The sequence below is a fragment of the Medicago sativa genome, chromosome 5, assembly GCF_051527215.1.
Source record: "Medicago sativa cultivar Bolivia chromosome 5, Bolivia_mono, whole genome shotgun sequence".
Lineage (NCBI taxonomy): Eukaryota > Viridiplantae > Streptophyta > Magnoliopsida > Fabales > Fabaceae > Medicago > Medicago sativa.
Genome location: NC_140753.1, coordinates 38,842,591 through 38,859,111, shown reverse-complemented (window position 1 = coordinate 38,859,111; position 16,521 = coordinate 38,842,591).

The following is a 16,521-nucleotide window of genomic DNA, read 5'->3' as shown; positions in this document are numbered from 1 at the left end:
AAGTGGCCTACCCTTATTGAATCGAAACATGTAATAGTTCCTAGGAAATCTAACAAGCATATCTACGACTTCCATCGTTGATTTTAGTGTTTTCAAAAACGGCCGAAATGGGGGTTAAGTTAATTTCCTTGTTAGTTTATGGATTTCACTCGTTTTTGACCATTTTTCTTTCACTAAAAAGGGCATAAAGTGGCCTACCCTTATTGAATCGAAGCATGTAATAGTTCCTAGGAAATCTAACAAGCATATCTACGACTTCAATGGTTGATTCTAGAGTTTTCAAAAACGGCCGAAATGGGGGTTAAGTGAATTTCCTTGTTAATTTACGGATTTCACTCGTTTTTGACCCTTTTTCTTTCACTAAAAAGGGCATAAAGTAGCCTAGACTTATTAAATCGAAGCATGTAATAGTTCCTAGGAAATCTAACAAGCATATCTACGACTTCCATGGTTGATTTTAGTGTTTCCAAAAATGGCCGAAATGGGGGTTAAGTGAATTTCCTTGTTAATTTACGGATTTCACTCGTCTTTTGACCCTTTTTCTTTCACTATAAAGGGCATAAAGTGGCCTACCCTTATTGAATCGAAGCATGTAATAGTTCCTAGGAAATCTAACAAGCATATCTACGACTTCAATGGTTGATTTTAGTGTTTCCAAAAATGGCCGAAATGGGGGTTAAGTGAATTTCCTTGTTAATTTACGGATTTCACTCGTCTTTTGACCCTTTTTCTTTCACTATAAAGGGCATAAAGTGGCCTACCCTTATTGAATCGAAGCATGTAATAGTTCCTAGGAAATCTAACAAGCATATCTACGACTTCAATGGTTGATTCTAAAGTTTTCAAAAACGGTCGAAATGGGGGTTAAGTGAATTTCAATGCTAATTTACGGATTTCACTCGTTTTTGACCCTTTTTTTTTCACTAAAAAGGGCATAAAGTGGCCTAGCCTTATTGAATCGAAGCATGTAATAGTTCTTAAGAAATCTAACAAGCATATCTAAGACTTCCATGGTTGATTTTAGAGTTTTCAAAAACGGCCGAAATGGGGGTTAAGTGAATTTCCTTGTTAATTTACGGAATTCCCTCGTTTTTGACCCTTTTCCTTTCAATAAAAAGGGCATAAAGTGGCCTAGTCCTATTGAATCGAAGCATGTAATAGTTCCTAGGAAATCTAACAAGCATATCTACGACTTCCATAGTTGATTTTAGAGTTTTCAAAAACGGCCGAAATGGTGGTTAAGTGAATTTCCTTGTTAATTTACGGATTTTACTCGTCTTTTGACCATTTTTCTTTCACTAAAAAGGGCATAAAGTGGCCTACCCTTATTGAATTGAAGCATGTAATAGTTCCTAGGAAATCTAACAAGCATATCTACGACTTCAATGGTTGATTCTAGAGTTTTCAAAAACGGCCGAAATAGGGGTTAAGTGAATTTCCTTGTTAATTTATGGATTTCACTCGTTTTTGACCCTTTTTCTTTCACTAAAAAGGGCATAAAGTAGCCTAGACTTATTAAATCGAAGCATGTAATAGTTCCTAGGAAATCTAACAAGCATATCTACGACTTCCATGGTTGATTTTAGTGTTTCCAAAAATGGCCGAAATGGGGGTTAAGTGAATTTCCTTGTTAATTTACGGATTTCACTCGTCTTTTGACCCTTTTTCTTTCACTAAAAAGGGCATAAAGTGGCCTACCCTTATTGAATCGAAGCATGTAATAGTTCCTAGGAAATCTAACAAGCATATCTACGACTTCAATGGTTAGTTTTCAAAAACGGCCGAAATGGGGGTTAAGTGAATTTCCATGCTAATTTACGGATTTCACTCGTTTTTGACCCTTTTTCTTTCACTAAAAAGGGCATAAAGTGGCCTAGCCTTATTGAATCGAAGCGTGTAATAGTTCTTAAGATATCTAACAAGCATATCTACGACTTCCATGGTTGATTTTAGAGTTTTCAAAAACGGCCGAAATGGGGGTTAAGTGAATTTCCTTGTTAATTTACGGAATTCCCTCGTTTTTGACCCTTTTTCTTTCAATAAGAAGGGCATAAAGTGGCCTAGTCCTATTGAATCGTAGCATGTAATAGTTCCTAGGAAATCTAACAAGCATATCTACGACTTCCATAGTTGATTTTAGAGTTTTCAAAAACGGCCGAAATGGTGGTTAAGTGAATTTCCTTGTTAATTTACGGATTTTACTCGTCTTTTGACCATTTTTCTTTCACTAAAAAGGGCATAAAGTGGCCTACCCTTATTGAATTGAAGCATGTAATAGTTCCTAGGAAATCTAACAAGCATATCTACGACTTCAATGGTTGATTCTAGAGTTTTCAAAAACGGCCGAAATAGGGGTTAAGTGAATTTCCTTGTTAATTTATGGATTTCACTCGTTTTTGACCCTTTTTCTTTCACTAAAAAGGGCATAAAGTAGCCTAGACTTATTAAATCGAAGCATGTAATAGTTCCTAGGAAATCTAACAAGCATATCTACGACTTCCATGGTTGATTTTAGTGTTTCCAAAAATGGCCGAAATGGGGGTTAAGTGAATTTCCTTGTTAATTTACGGATTTCACTCGTCTTTTGACCCTTTTTCTTTCACTAAAAAGGGCATAAAGTGGCCTACCCTTATTGAATCGAAGCATGTAATAGTTCCTAGGAAATCTAACAAGCATATCTACGACTTCAATGGTTAGTTTTCAAAAACGGCCGAAATGGGGGTTAAGTGAATTTCCATGCTAATTTACGGATTTCACTCGTTTTTGACCCTTTTTCTTTCACTAAAAAGGGCATAAAGTGGCCTAGCCTTATTGAATCGAAGCGTGTAATAGTTCTTAAGATATCTAACAAGCATATCTACGACTTCCATGGTTGATTTTAGAGTTTTCAAAAACGGCCGAAATGGGGGTTAAGTGAATTTCCTTGTTAATTTACGGAATTCCCTCGTTTTTGACCCTTTTTCTTTCAATAAGAAGGGCATAAAGTGGCCTAGTCCTATTGAATCGTAGCATGTAATAGTTCCTAGGAAATCTAACAAGCATATCTACGACTTCCATCGTTGATTTTAGAGTTTTCAAAAACGGCCGAAATGGGGGTTAAGTTAATTTCCTTGTTAGTTTATGGATTTCACTCGTTTTTGACCATTTTTCTTTCACTAAAAAGGGCATAAAGTGGCCTACCCTTATTGAATCGAAGCATGTAATAGTTCCTAGGAAATCTAACAAGCATATCTACGACTTCAATGGTTGATTCTAGAGTTTTCAAAAACGGCCGAAATGGGGGTTAAGTGAATTTCCTTGTTAATTTACGGATTTCACTCGTTTTTGACCCTTTTTCTTTCACTAAAAAGGGCATAAAGTAGCCTAGACTTATTAAATCGAAGCATGTACTAGTTCCTAGGAAATCTAACAAGCATATCTACGACTTCCATGGTTGATTTTAGTGTTTCCAAAAATGGCCGAAATGGGGGTTAAGTGAATTTCCTTGTTAATTTACGGATTTCACTCGTCTTTTGACCCTTTTTCTTTCACTATAAAGGGCATAAAGTGGCCTACCCTTATTGAATCGAAGCATGTAATAGTTCCTAGGAAATCTAACAAGCATATCTACGACTTCAATGGTTGATTTTAGTGTTTCCAAAAATGGCCGAAATGGGGGTTAAGTGAATTTCCTTGTTAATTTACGGATTTAACTCGTCTTTTGACCCTTTTTCTTTCACTATAAAGGGCATAAAGTGGCCTAGCCTTATTGAATCGAAGCATGTAATAGTTCTTAAGAAATCTAACAAGCATATCTAAGACTTCCATGGTTGATTTTAGAGTTTTCAAAAACGGCCGAAATGGGGGTTAAGTGAATTTCCTTGTTAATTTATGGAATTCCCTCGTTTTTGACCCTTTTTCTTTCAATAAAAAGGGCATAAAGTGGCCTAGTCCTATTGAATCGTAGCATGTAATAGTTCCTAGGAAATCTAACAAGCATATCTACGACTTCCATCGTTGATTTTAGAGTTTTCAAAAACGGCCGAAATGGGGGTTAAGTTAATTTCCTTTTTAGTTTATGGATTTCACTCGTTTTTGACCATTTTTCTTTCACTAAAAAGGGCATAAAGTGGCCTACCCTTATTGAATCGAAACATGTAATAGTTCCTAGGAAATCTAACAAGCATATCTACGACTTCCATCGTTGATTTTAGTGTTTTCAAAAACGGCCGAAATGGGGGTTAAGTTAATTTCCTTGTTAGTTTATGGATTTCACTCGTTTTTGACCATTTTTCTTTCACTAAAAAGGGCATAAAGTGGCCTACCCTTATTGAATCGAAGCATGTAATAGTTCCTAGGAAATCTAACAAGCATATCTACGACTTCAATGGTTGATTCTAGAGTTTTCAAAAACGGCCGAAATGGGGGTTAAGTGAATTTCCTTGTTAATTTACGGATTTCACTCGTTTTTGACCCTTTTTCTTTCACTAAAAAGGGCATAAAGTAGCCTAGACTTATTAAATCGAAGCATGTAATAGTTCCTAGGAAATCTAACAAGCATATCTACGACTTCCATGGTTGATTTTAGTGTTTCCAAAAATGGCCGAAATGGGGGTTAAGTGAATTTCCTTGTTAATTTACGGATTTCACTCGTCTTTTGACCCTTTTTCTTTCACTATAAAGGGCATAAAGTGGCCTACCCTTATTGAATCGAAGCATGTAATAGTTCCTAGGAAATCTAACAAGCATATCTACGACTTCAATGGTTGATTCTACAGTTTTCAAAAACGGTCGAAATGGGGGTTAAGTGAATTTCCATGCTAATTTACGGATTTCACTCGTTTTTGACCCTTTTTCTTTCACTAAAAAGGGCATAAAGTGGCCTAGCCTTATTGAATCGAAGCATGTAATAGTTCTTAAGAAATCTAACAAGCATATCTAAGACTTCCATGGTTGATTTTAGAGTTTTCAAAAACGGCCGAAATGGGGGTTAAGTGAATTTCCTTGTTAATTTACGGAATTCCCTCGTTTTTGACCCTTTTCCTTTCAATAAAAAGGGCATAAAGTGGCCTAGTCCTATTGAATCGAAGCATGTAATAGTTCCTAGGAAATCTAACAAGCATATCTACGACTTCCATAGTTGATTTTAGAGTTTTCAAAAACGGCCGAAATGGTGGTTAAGTGAATTTCCTTGTTAATTTACGGATTTCACTCGTCTTTTGACCATTTTTCTTTCACTAAAAAGGGCATAAAGTGGCCTACCCTTATTGAATTGAAGCATGTAATAGTTCCTAGGAAATCTAACAAGCATATCTACGACTTCCATGGTTGATTTTAGTGTTTCCAAAAATGGCCGAAATGGGGGTTAAGTGAATTTCCTTGTTAATTTACGGATTTAACTCGTCTTTTGACCATTTTTCTTTCACTAAAAAGGGCATAAAGTGGCCTACCCTTATTGAATTGAAGCATGTAATAGTTCCTAGGAAATCTAACAAGCATATCTACGACTTCAATGGTTGATTCTAGAGTTTTCAAAAACGGCCGAAATGGGGGTTAAGTGAATTTCCTTGTTAATTTACGGAATTCCCTCGTTTTTGACCCTTTTCCTTTCAATAAAAAGGGCATAAAGTGGCCTAGTCCTATTGAATCGAAGCATGTAATAGTTCCTAGGAAATCTAACAAGCATATCTACGACTTCCATAGTTGATTTTAGAGTTTTCAAAAACGGCCGAAATGGTGGTTAAGTGAATTTCCTTGTTAATTTACGGATTTTACTCGTCTTTTGACCATTTTTCTTTCACTAAAAAGGGCATAAAGTGGCCTACCCTTATTGAATTGAAGCATGTAATAGTTCCTAGGAAATCTAACAAGCATATCTACGACTTCAATGGTTGATTCTAGAGTTTTCAAAAACGGCCGAAATAGGGGTTAAGTGAATTTCCTTGTTAATTTACGGATTTCACTCGTTTTTGACCCTTTTTCTTTCACTAAAAAGGGCATAAAGTAGCCTAGACTTATTAAATCGAAGCATGTAATAGTTCCTAGGAAATCTAACAAGCATATCTACGACTTCCATGGTTGATTTTAGTGTTTCCAAAAATGGCCGAAATGGGGGTTAAGTGAATTTCCTTGTTAATTTACGGATTTCACTCGTCTTTTGACCCTTTTTCTTTCACTAAAAAGGGCATAAAGTGGCCTACCCTTATTGAATCGAAGCATGTAATAGTTCCTAGGAAATCTAACAAGCATATCTACGACTTCAATGGTTAGTTTTCAAAAACGGCCGAAATGGGGGTTAAGTGAATTTCCATGCTAATTTACGGATTTCACTCGTTTTTGACCCTTTTTCTTTCACTAAAAAGGGCATAAAGTGGCCTAGCCTTATTGAATCGAAGCGTGTAATAGTTCTTAAGATATCTAACAAGCATATCTACGACTTCCATGGTTGATTTTAGAGTTTTCAAAAACGGCCGAAATGGGGGTTAAGTGAATTTCCTTGTTAATTTACGGAATTCCCTCGTTTTTGACCCTTTTTCTTTCAATAAGAAGGGCATAAAGTGGCCTAGTCCTATTGAATCGTAGCATGTAATAGTTCCTAGGAAATCTAACAAGCATATCTACGACTTCCATCGTTGATTTTAGAGTTTTCAAAAACGGCCGAAATGGGGGTTAAGTTAATTTCCTTGTTAGTTTATGGATTTCACTCGTTTTTGACCATTTTTCTTTCACTAAAAAGGGCATAAAGTGGCCTACCCTTATTGAATCGAAACATGTAATAGTTCCTAGGAAATCTAACAAGCATATCTACGACTTCCATCGTTGATTTTAGTGTTTTCAAAAACGGCCGAAATGGGGGTTAAGTTAATTTCCTTGTTAGTTTATGGATTTCACTCGTTTTTGACCATTTTTCTTTCACTAAAAAGGGCATAAAGTGGCCTACCCTTATTGAATCGAAGCATGTAATAGTTCCTAGGAAATCTAACAAGCATATCTACGACTTCAATGGTTGATTCTAGAGTTTTCAAAAACGGCCGAAATGGGGGTTAAGTGAATTTCCTTGTTAATTTACGGATTTCACTCGTTTTTGACCCTTTTTCTTTCACTAAAAAGGGCATAAAGTAGCCTAGACTTATTAAATCGAAGCATGTAATAGTTCCTAGGAAATCTAACAAGCATATCTACGACTTCCATGGTTGATTTTAGTGTTTCCAAAAATGGCCGAAATGGGGGTTAAGTGAATTTCCTTGTTAATTTACGGATTTCACTCGTCTTTTGACCCTTTTTCTTTCACTATAAAGGGCATAAAGTGGCCTACCCTTATTGAATCGAAGCATGTAATAGTTCCTAGGAAATCTAACAAGCATATCTACGACTTCAATGGTTGATTCTACAGTTTTCAAAAACGGTCGAAATGGGGGTTAAGTGAATTTCCATGCTAATTTACGGATTTCACTCGTTTTTGACCCTTTTTCTTTCACTAAAAAGGGCATAAAGTGGCCTAGCCTTATTGAATCGAAGCATGTAATAGTTCTTAAGAAATCTAACAAGCATATCTAAGACTTCCATGGTTGATTTTAGAGTTTTCAAAAACGGCCGAAATGGGGGTTAAGTGAATTTCCTTGTTAATTTACGGAATTCCCTCGTTTTTGACCCTTTTCCTTTCAATAAAAAGGGCATAAAGTGGCCTAGTCCTATTGAATCGAAGCATGTAATAGTTCCTAGGAAATCTAACAAGCATATCTACGACTTCCATAGTTGATTTTAGAGTTTTCAAAAACGGCCGAAATGGTGGTTAAGTGAATTTCCTTGTTAATTTACGGATTTCACTCGTCTTTTGACCATTTTTCTTTCACTAAAAAGGGCATAAAGTGGCCTACCCTTATTGAATTGAAGCATGTAATAGTTCCTAGGAAATCTAACAAGCATATCTACGACTTCAATGGTTGATTCTAGAGTTTTCAAAAACGGCCGAAATAGGGGTTAAGTGAATTTCCTTGTTAATTTACGGATTTCACTCGTTTTTGACCCTTTTTCTTTCACTAAAAAGGGCATAAAGTAGCCTAGACTTATTAAATCGAAGCATGTAATAGTTCCTAGGAAATCTAACAAGCATATCTACGACTTCCATGGTTGATTTTAGTGTTTCCAAAAATGGCCGAAATGGGGGTTAAGTGAATTTCCTTGTTAATTTACGGATTTCACTCGTCTTTTGACCCTTTTTCTTTCACTAAAAAGGGCATAAAGTGGCCTACCCTTATTGAATCGAAGCATGTAATAGTTCCTAGGAAATCTAACAAGCATATCTACGACTTCAATGGTTAGTTTTCAAAAACGGCCGAAATGGGGGTTAAGTGAATTTCCATGCTAATTTACGGATTTCACTCGTTTTTGACCCTTTTTCTTTCACTAAAAAGGGCATAAAGTGGCCTAGCCTTATTGAATCGAAGCGTGTAATAGTTCTTAAGATATCTAACAAGCATATCTACGACTTCCATGGTTGATTTTAGAGTTTTCAAAAACGGCCGAAATGGGGGTTAAGTGAATTTCCTTGTTAATTTACGGAATTCCCTCGTTTTTGACCCTTTTTCTTTCAATAAGAAGGGCATAAAGTGGCCTAGTCCTATTGAATCGTAGCATGTAATAGTTCCTAGGAAATCTAACAAGCATATCTACGACTTCCATCGTTGATTTTAGAGTTTTCAAAAACGGCCGAAATGGGGGTTAAGTTAATTTCCTTGTTAGTTTATGGATTTCACTCGTTTTTGACCATTTTTCTTTCACTAAAAAGGGCATAAAGTGGCCTACCCTTATTGAATCGAAACATGTAATAGTTCCTAGGAAATCTAACAAGCATATCTACGACTTCCATCGTTGATTTTAGTGTTTTCAAAAACGGCCGAAATGGGGGTTAAGTTAATTTCCTTGTTAGTTTATGGATTTCACTCGTTTTTGACAATTTTTCTTTCACTAAAAAGGGCATAAAGTGGCCTACCCTTATTGAATCGAAGCATGTAATAGTTCCTAGGAAATCTAACAAGCATATCTACGACTTCAATGGTTGATTCTAGAGTTTTCAAAAACGGCCGAAATGGGGGTTAAGTGAATTTCCTTGTTAATTTACGGATTTCACTCGTTTTTGACCCTTTTTCTTTCACTAAAAAGGGCATAAAGTAGCCTAGACTTATTAAATCGAAGCATGTAATAGTTCCTAGGAAATCTAACAAGCATATCTACGACTTCCATGGTTGATTTTAGTGTTTCCAAAAATGGCCGAAATGGGGGTTAAGTGAATTTCCTTGTTAATTTACGGATTTCACTCGTCTTTTGACCCTTTTTCTTTCACTATAAAGGGCATAAAGTGGCCTACCCTTATTGAATCGAAGCATGTAATAGTTCCTAGGAAATCTAACAAGCATATCTACGACTTCAATGGTTGATTCTACAGTTTTCAAAAACGGTCGAAATGGGGGTTAAGTGAATTTCCATGCTAATTTACGGATTTCACTCGTTTTTGACCCTTTTTCTTTCACTAAAAAGGGCATCAAGTGGCCTAGCCTTATTGAATCGAAGCATGTAATAGTTCTTAAGAAATCTAACAAGCATATCTAAGACTTCCATGGTTGATTTTAGAGTTTTCAAAAACGGCCGAAATGGGGGTTAAGTGAATTTCCTTGTTAATTTACGGAATTCCCTCGTTTTTGACCCTTTTCCTTTCAATAAAAAGGGCATAAAGTGGCCTAGTCCTATTGAATCGAAGCATGTAATAGTTCCTAGGAAATCTAACAAGCATATCTACGACTTCCATAGTTGATTTTAGAGTTTTCAAAAACGGCCGAAATGGTGGTTAAGTGAATTTCCTTGTTAATTTACGGATTTCACTCGTCTTTTGACCATTTTTCTTTCACTAAAAAGGGCATAAAGTGGCCTACCCTTATTGAATTGAAGCATGTAATAGTTCCTAGGAAATCTAACAAGCATATCTACGACTTCAATGGTTGATTCTAGAGTTTTCAAAAACGGCCGAAATAGGGGTTAAGTGAATTTCCTTGTTAATTTACGGATTTCACTCGTTTTTGACCCTTTTTCTTTCACTAAAAAGGGCATAAAGTAGCCTAGACTTATTAAATCGAAGCATGTAATAGTTCCTAGGAAATCTAACAAGCATATCTACGACTTCCATGGTTGATTTTAGTGTTTCCAAAAATGGCCGAAATGGGGGTTAAGTGAATTTCCTTGTTAATTTACGGATTTCACTCGTCTTTTGACCCTTTTTCTTTCACTATAAAGGGCATAAAGTGGCCTACCCTTATTGAATCGAAGCATGTAATAGTTCCTAGGAAATCTAACAAGCATATCTACGACTTCAATGGTTGATTCTAGAGTTTTCAAAAACGGCCGAAATGGGGGTTAAGTGAATTTCCTTGTTAATTTACGGATTTCACTCGTTTTTGACCCTTTTTCTTTCACTAAAAAGGGCATAAAGTAGCCTAGACTTATTAAATCGAAGCATGTAATAGTTCCTAGGAAATCTAACAAGCATATCTACGACTTCCATGGTTGATTTTAGTGTTTCCAAAAATGGCCGAAATGGGGGTTAAGTGAATTTCCTTGTTAATTTACGGATTTCACTCGTCTTTTGACCCTTTTTCTTTCACTATAAAGGGCATAAAGTGGCCTACCCTTATTGAATCGAAGCATGTAATAGTTCCTAGGAAATCTAACAAGCATATCTACGACTTCAATGGTTGATTCTACAGTTTTCAAAAACGGTCGAAATGGGGGTTAAGTGAATTTCCATGCTAATTTACGGATTTCACTCGTTTTTGACCCTTTTTCTTTCACTAAAAAGGGCATAAAGTGGCCTAGCCTTATTGAATCGAAGCATGTAATAGTTCTTAAGAAATCTAACAAGCATATCTAAGACTTCCATGGTTGATTTTAGAGTTTTCAAAAACGGCCGAAATGGGGGTTAAGTGAATTTCCTTGTTAATTTACGGAATTCCCTCGTTTTTGACCCTTTTCCTTTCAATAAAAAGGGCATAAAGTGGCCTAGTCCTATTGAATCGAAGCATGTAATAGTTCCTAGGAAATCTAACAAGCATATCTACGACTTCCATAGTTGATTTTAGAGTTTTCAAAAACGGCCGAAATGGTGGTTAAGTGAATTTCCTTGTTAATTTACGGATTTCACTCGTCTTTTGACCATTTTTCTTTCACTAAAAAGGGCATAAAGTGGCCTACCCTTATTGAATTGAAGCATGTAATAGTTCCTAGGAAATCTAACAAGCATATCTACGACTTCAATGGTTGATTCTAGAGTTTTCAAAAACGGCCGAAATAGGGGTTAAGTGAATTTCCTTGTTAATTTACGGATTTCACTCGTTTTTGACCCTTTTTCTTTCACTAAAAAGGGCATAAAGTAGCCTAGACTTATTAAATCGAAGCATGTAATAGTTCCTAGGAAATCTAACAAGCATATCTACGACTTCCATGGTTGATTTTAGTGTTTCCAAAAATGGCCGAAATGGGGGTTAAGTGAATTTCCTTGTTAATTTACGGATTTCACTCGTCTTTTGACCCTTTTTCTTTCACTAAAAAGGGCATAAAGTGGCCTACCCTTATTGAATCGAAGCATGTAATAGTTCCTAGGAAATCTAACAAGCATATCTACGACTTCAATGGTTAGTTTTCAAAAACGGCCGAAATGGGGGTTAAGTGAATTTCCATGCTAATTTACGGATTTCACTCGTTTTTGACCCTTTTTCTTTCACTAAAAAGGGCATAAAGTGGCCTAGCCTTATTGAATCGAAGCGTGTAATAGTTCTTAAGATATCTAACAAGCATATCTACGACTTCCATGGTTGATTTTAGAGTTTTCAAAAACGGCCGAAATGGGGGTTAAGTGAATTTCCTTGTTAATTTACGGAATTCCCTCGTTTTTGACCCTTTTTCTTTCAATAAGAAGGGCATAAAGTGGCCTAGTCCTATTGAATCGTAGCATGTAATAGTTCCTAGGAAATCTAACAAGCATATCTACGACTTCCATCGTTGATTTTAGAGTTTTCAAAAACGGCCGAAATGGGGGTTAAGTTAATTTCCTTGTTAGTTTATGGATTTCACTCGTTTTTGACCATTTTTCTTTCACTAAAAAGGGCATAAAGTGGCCTACCCTTATTGAATCGAAACATGTAATAGTTCCTAGGAAATCTAACAAGCATATCTACGACTTCCATCGTTGATTTTAGTGTTTTCAAAAACGGCCGAAATGGGGGTTAAGTTAATTTCCTTGTTAGTTTATGGATTTCACTCGTTTTTGACAATTTTTCTTTCACTAAAAAGGGCATAAAGTGGCCTACCCTTATTGAATCGAAGCATGTAATAGTTCCTAGGAAATCTAACAAGCATATCTACGACTTCAATGGTTGATTCTAGAGTTTTCAAAAACGGCCGAAATGGGGGTTAAGTGAATTTCCTTGTTAATTTACGGATTTCACTCGTTTTTGACCCTTTTTCTTTCACTAAAAAGGGCATAAAGTAGCCTAGACTTATTAAATCGAAGCATGTAATAGTTCCTAGGAAATCTAACAAGCATATCTACGACTTCCATGGTTGATTTTAGTGTTTCCAAAAATGGCCGAAATGGGGGTTAAGTGAATTTCCTTGTTAATTTACGGATTTCACTCGTCTTTTGACCCTTTTTCTTTCACTATAAAGGGCATAAAGTGGCCTACCCTTATTGAATCGAAGCATGTAATAGTTCCTAGGAAATCTAACAAGCATATCTACGACTTCAATGGTTGATTCTACAGTTTTCAAAAACGGTCGAAATGGGGGTTAAGTGAATTTCCATGCTAATTTACGGATTTCACTCGTTTTTGACCCTTTTTCTTTCACTAAAAAGGGCATCAAGTGGCCTAGCCTTATTGAATCGAAGCATGTAATAGTTCTTAAGAAATCTAACAAGCATATCTAAGACTTCCATGGTTGATTTTAGAGTTTTCAAAAACGGCCGAAATGGGGGTTAAGTGAATTTCCTTGTTAATTTACGGAATTCCCTCGTTTTTGACCCTTTTCCTTTCAATAAAAAGGGCATAAAGTGGCCTAGTCCTATTGAATCGAAGCATGTAATAGTTCCTAGGAAATCTAACAAGCATATCTACGACTTCCATAGTTGATTTTAGAGTTTTCAAAAACGGCCGAAATGGTGGTTAAGTGAATTTCCTTGTTAATTTACGGATTTCACTCGTCTTTTGACCATTTTTCTTTCACTAAAAAGGGCATAAAGTGGCCTACCCTTATTGAATTGAAGCATGTAATAGTTCCTAGGAAATCTAACAAGCATATCTACGACTTCAATGGTTGATTCTAGAGTTTTCAAAAACGGCCGAAATAGGGGTTAAGTGAATTTCCTTGTTAATTTACGGATTTCACTCGTTTTTGACCCTTTTTCTTTCACTAAAAAGGGCATAAAGTAGCCTAGACTTATTAAATCGAAGCATGTAATAGTTCCTAGGAAATCTAACAAGCATATCTACGACTTCCATGGTTGATTTTAGTGTTTCCAAAAATGGCCGAAATGGGGGTTAAGTGAATTTCCTTGTTAATTTACGGATTTCACTCGTCTTTTGACCCTTTTTCTTTCACTATAAAGGGCATAAAGTGGCCTACCCTTATTGAATCGAAGCATGTAATAGTTCCTAGGAAATCTAACAAGCATATCTACGACTTCAATGGTTGATTCTAGAGTTTTCAAAAACGGCCGAAATGGGGGTTAAGTGAATTTCCTTGTTAATTTACGGATTTCACTCGTTTTTGACCCTTTTTCTTTCACTAAAAAGGGCATAAAGTAGCCTAGACTTATTAAATCGAAGCATGTAATAGTTCCTAGGAAATCTAACAAGCATATCTACGACTTCCATGGTTGATTTTAGTGTTTCCAAAAATGGCCGAAATGGGGGTTAAGTGAATTTCCTTGTTAATTTACGGATTTCACTCGTCTTTTGACCCTTTTTCTTTCACTATAAAGGGCATAAAGTGGCCTACCCTTATTGAATCGAAGCATGTAATAGTTCCTAGGAAATCTAACAAGCATATCTACGACTTCAATGGTTGATTCTACAGTTTTCAAAAACGGTCGAAATGGGGGTTAAGTGAATTTCCATGCTAATTTACGGATTTCACTCGTTTTTGACCCTTTTTCTTTCACTAAAAAGGGCATAAAGTGGCCTAGCCTTATTGAATCGAAGCATGTAATAGTTCTTAAGAAATCTAACAAGCATATCTAAGACTTCCATGGTTGATTTTAGAGTTTTCAAAAACGGCCGAAATGGGGGTTAAGTGAATTTCCTTGTTAATTTACGGAATTCCCTCGTTTTTGACCCTTTTCCTTTCAATAAAAAGGGCATAAAGTGGCCTAGTCCTATTGAATCGAAGCATGTAATAGTTCCTAGGAAATCTAACAAGCATATCTACGACTTCCATAGTTGATTTTAGAGTTTTCAAAAACGGCCGAAATGGTGGTTAAGTGAATTTCCTTGTTAATTTACGGATTTCACTCGTCTTTTGACCATTTTTCTTTCACTAAAAAGGGCATAAAGTGGCCTACCCTTATTGAATTGAAGCATGTAATAGTTCCTAGGAAATCTAACAAGCATATCTACGACTTCAATGGTTGATTCTAGAGTTTTCAAAAACGGCCGAAATAGGGGTTAAGTGAATTTCCTTGTTAATTTACGGATTTCACTCGTTTTTGACCCTTTTTCTTTCACTAAAAAGGGCATAAAGTAGCCTAGACTTATTAAATCGAAGCATGTAATAGTTCCTAGGAAATCTAACAAGCATATCTACGACTTCCATGGTTGATTTTAGTGTTTCCAAAAATGGCCGAAATGGGGGTTAAGTGAATTTCCTTGTTAATTTACGGATTTCACTCGTCTTTTGACCCTTTTTCTTTCACTAAAAAGGGCATAAAGTGGCCTACCCTTATTGAATCGAAGCATGTAATAGTTCCTAGGAAATCTAACAAGCATATCTACGACTTCAATGGTTAGTTTTCAAAAACGGCCGAAATGGGGGTTAAGTGAATTTCCATGCTAATTTACGGATTTCACTCGTTTTTGACCCTTTTTCTTTCACTAAAAAGGGCATAAAGTGGCCTAGCCTTATTGAATCGAAGCGTGTAATAGTTCTTAAGATATCTAACAAGCATATCTACGACTTCCATGGTTGATTTTAGAGTTTTCAAAAACGGCCGAAATGGGGGTTAAGTGAATTTCCTTGTTAATTTACGGAATTCCCTCGTTTTTGACCCTTTTTCTTTCAATAAGAAGGGCATAAAGTGGCCTAGTCCTATTGAATCGTAGCATGTAATAGTTCCTAGGAAATCTAACAAGCATATCTACGACTTCCATCGTTGATTTTAGAGTTTTCAAAAACGGCCGAAATGGGGGTTAAGTTAATTTCCTTGTTAGTTTATGGATTTCACTCGTTTTTGACCATTTTTCTTTCACTAAAAAGGGCATAAAGTGGCCAACCCTTATTGAATCGAAACATGTAATAGTTCCTAGGAAATCTAACAAGCATATCTACGACTTCCATCGTTGATTTTAGTGTTTTCAAAAACGGCCGAAATGGGGGTTAAGTTAATTTCCTTGTTAGTTTATGGATTTCACTCGTTTTTGACCATTTTTCTTTCACTAAAAAGGGCATAAAGTGGCCTACCCTTATTGAATCGAAGCATGTAATAGTTCCTAGGAAATCTAACAAGCATATCTACGACTTCAATGGTTGATTCTAGAGTTTTCAAAAACGGCCGAAATGGGGGTTAAGTGAATTTCCTTGTTAATTTACGGATTTCACTCGTTTTTGACCCTTTTTCTTTCACTAAAAAGGGCATAAAGTAGCCTAGACTTATTAAATCGAAGCATGTAATAGTTCCTAGGAAATCTAACAAGCATATCTACGACTTCCATGGTTGATTTTAGTGTTTCCAAAAATGGCCGAAATGGGGGTTAAGTGAATTTCCTTGTTAATTTACGGATTTCACTCGTCTTTTGACCCTTTTTCTTTCACTATAAAGGGCATAAAGTGGCCTACCCTTATTGAATCGAAGCATGTAATAGTTCCTAGGAAATCTAACAAGCATATCTACGACTTCAATGGTTGATTCTACAGTTTTCAAAAACGGTCGAAATGGGGGTTAAGTGAATTTCCATGCTAATTTACGGATTTCACTCGTTTTTGACCCTTTTTCTTTCACTAAAAAGGGCATAAAGTGGCCTAGCCTTATTGAATCGAAGCATGTAATAGTTCTTAAGAAATCTAACAAGCATATCTAAGACTTCCATGGTTGATTTTAGAGTTTTCAAAAACGGCCGAAATGGGGGTTAAGTGAATTTCCTTGTTAATTTACGGAATTCCCTCGTTTTTGACCCTTTTCCTTTCAATAAAAAGGGCATAAAGTGGCCTAGTCCTATTGAATCGAAGCATGTAATAGTTCCTAGGAAATCTAACAAGCATATCTACGACTTCCATAGTTGATTT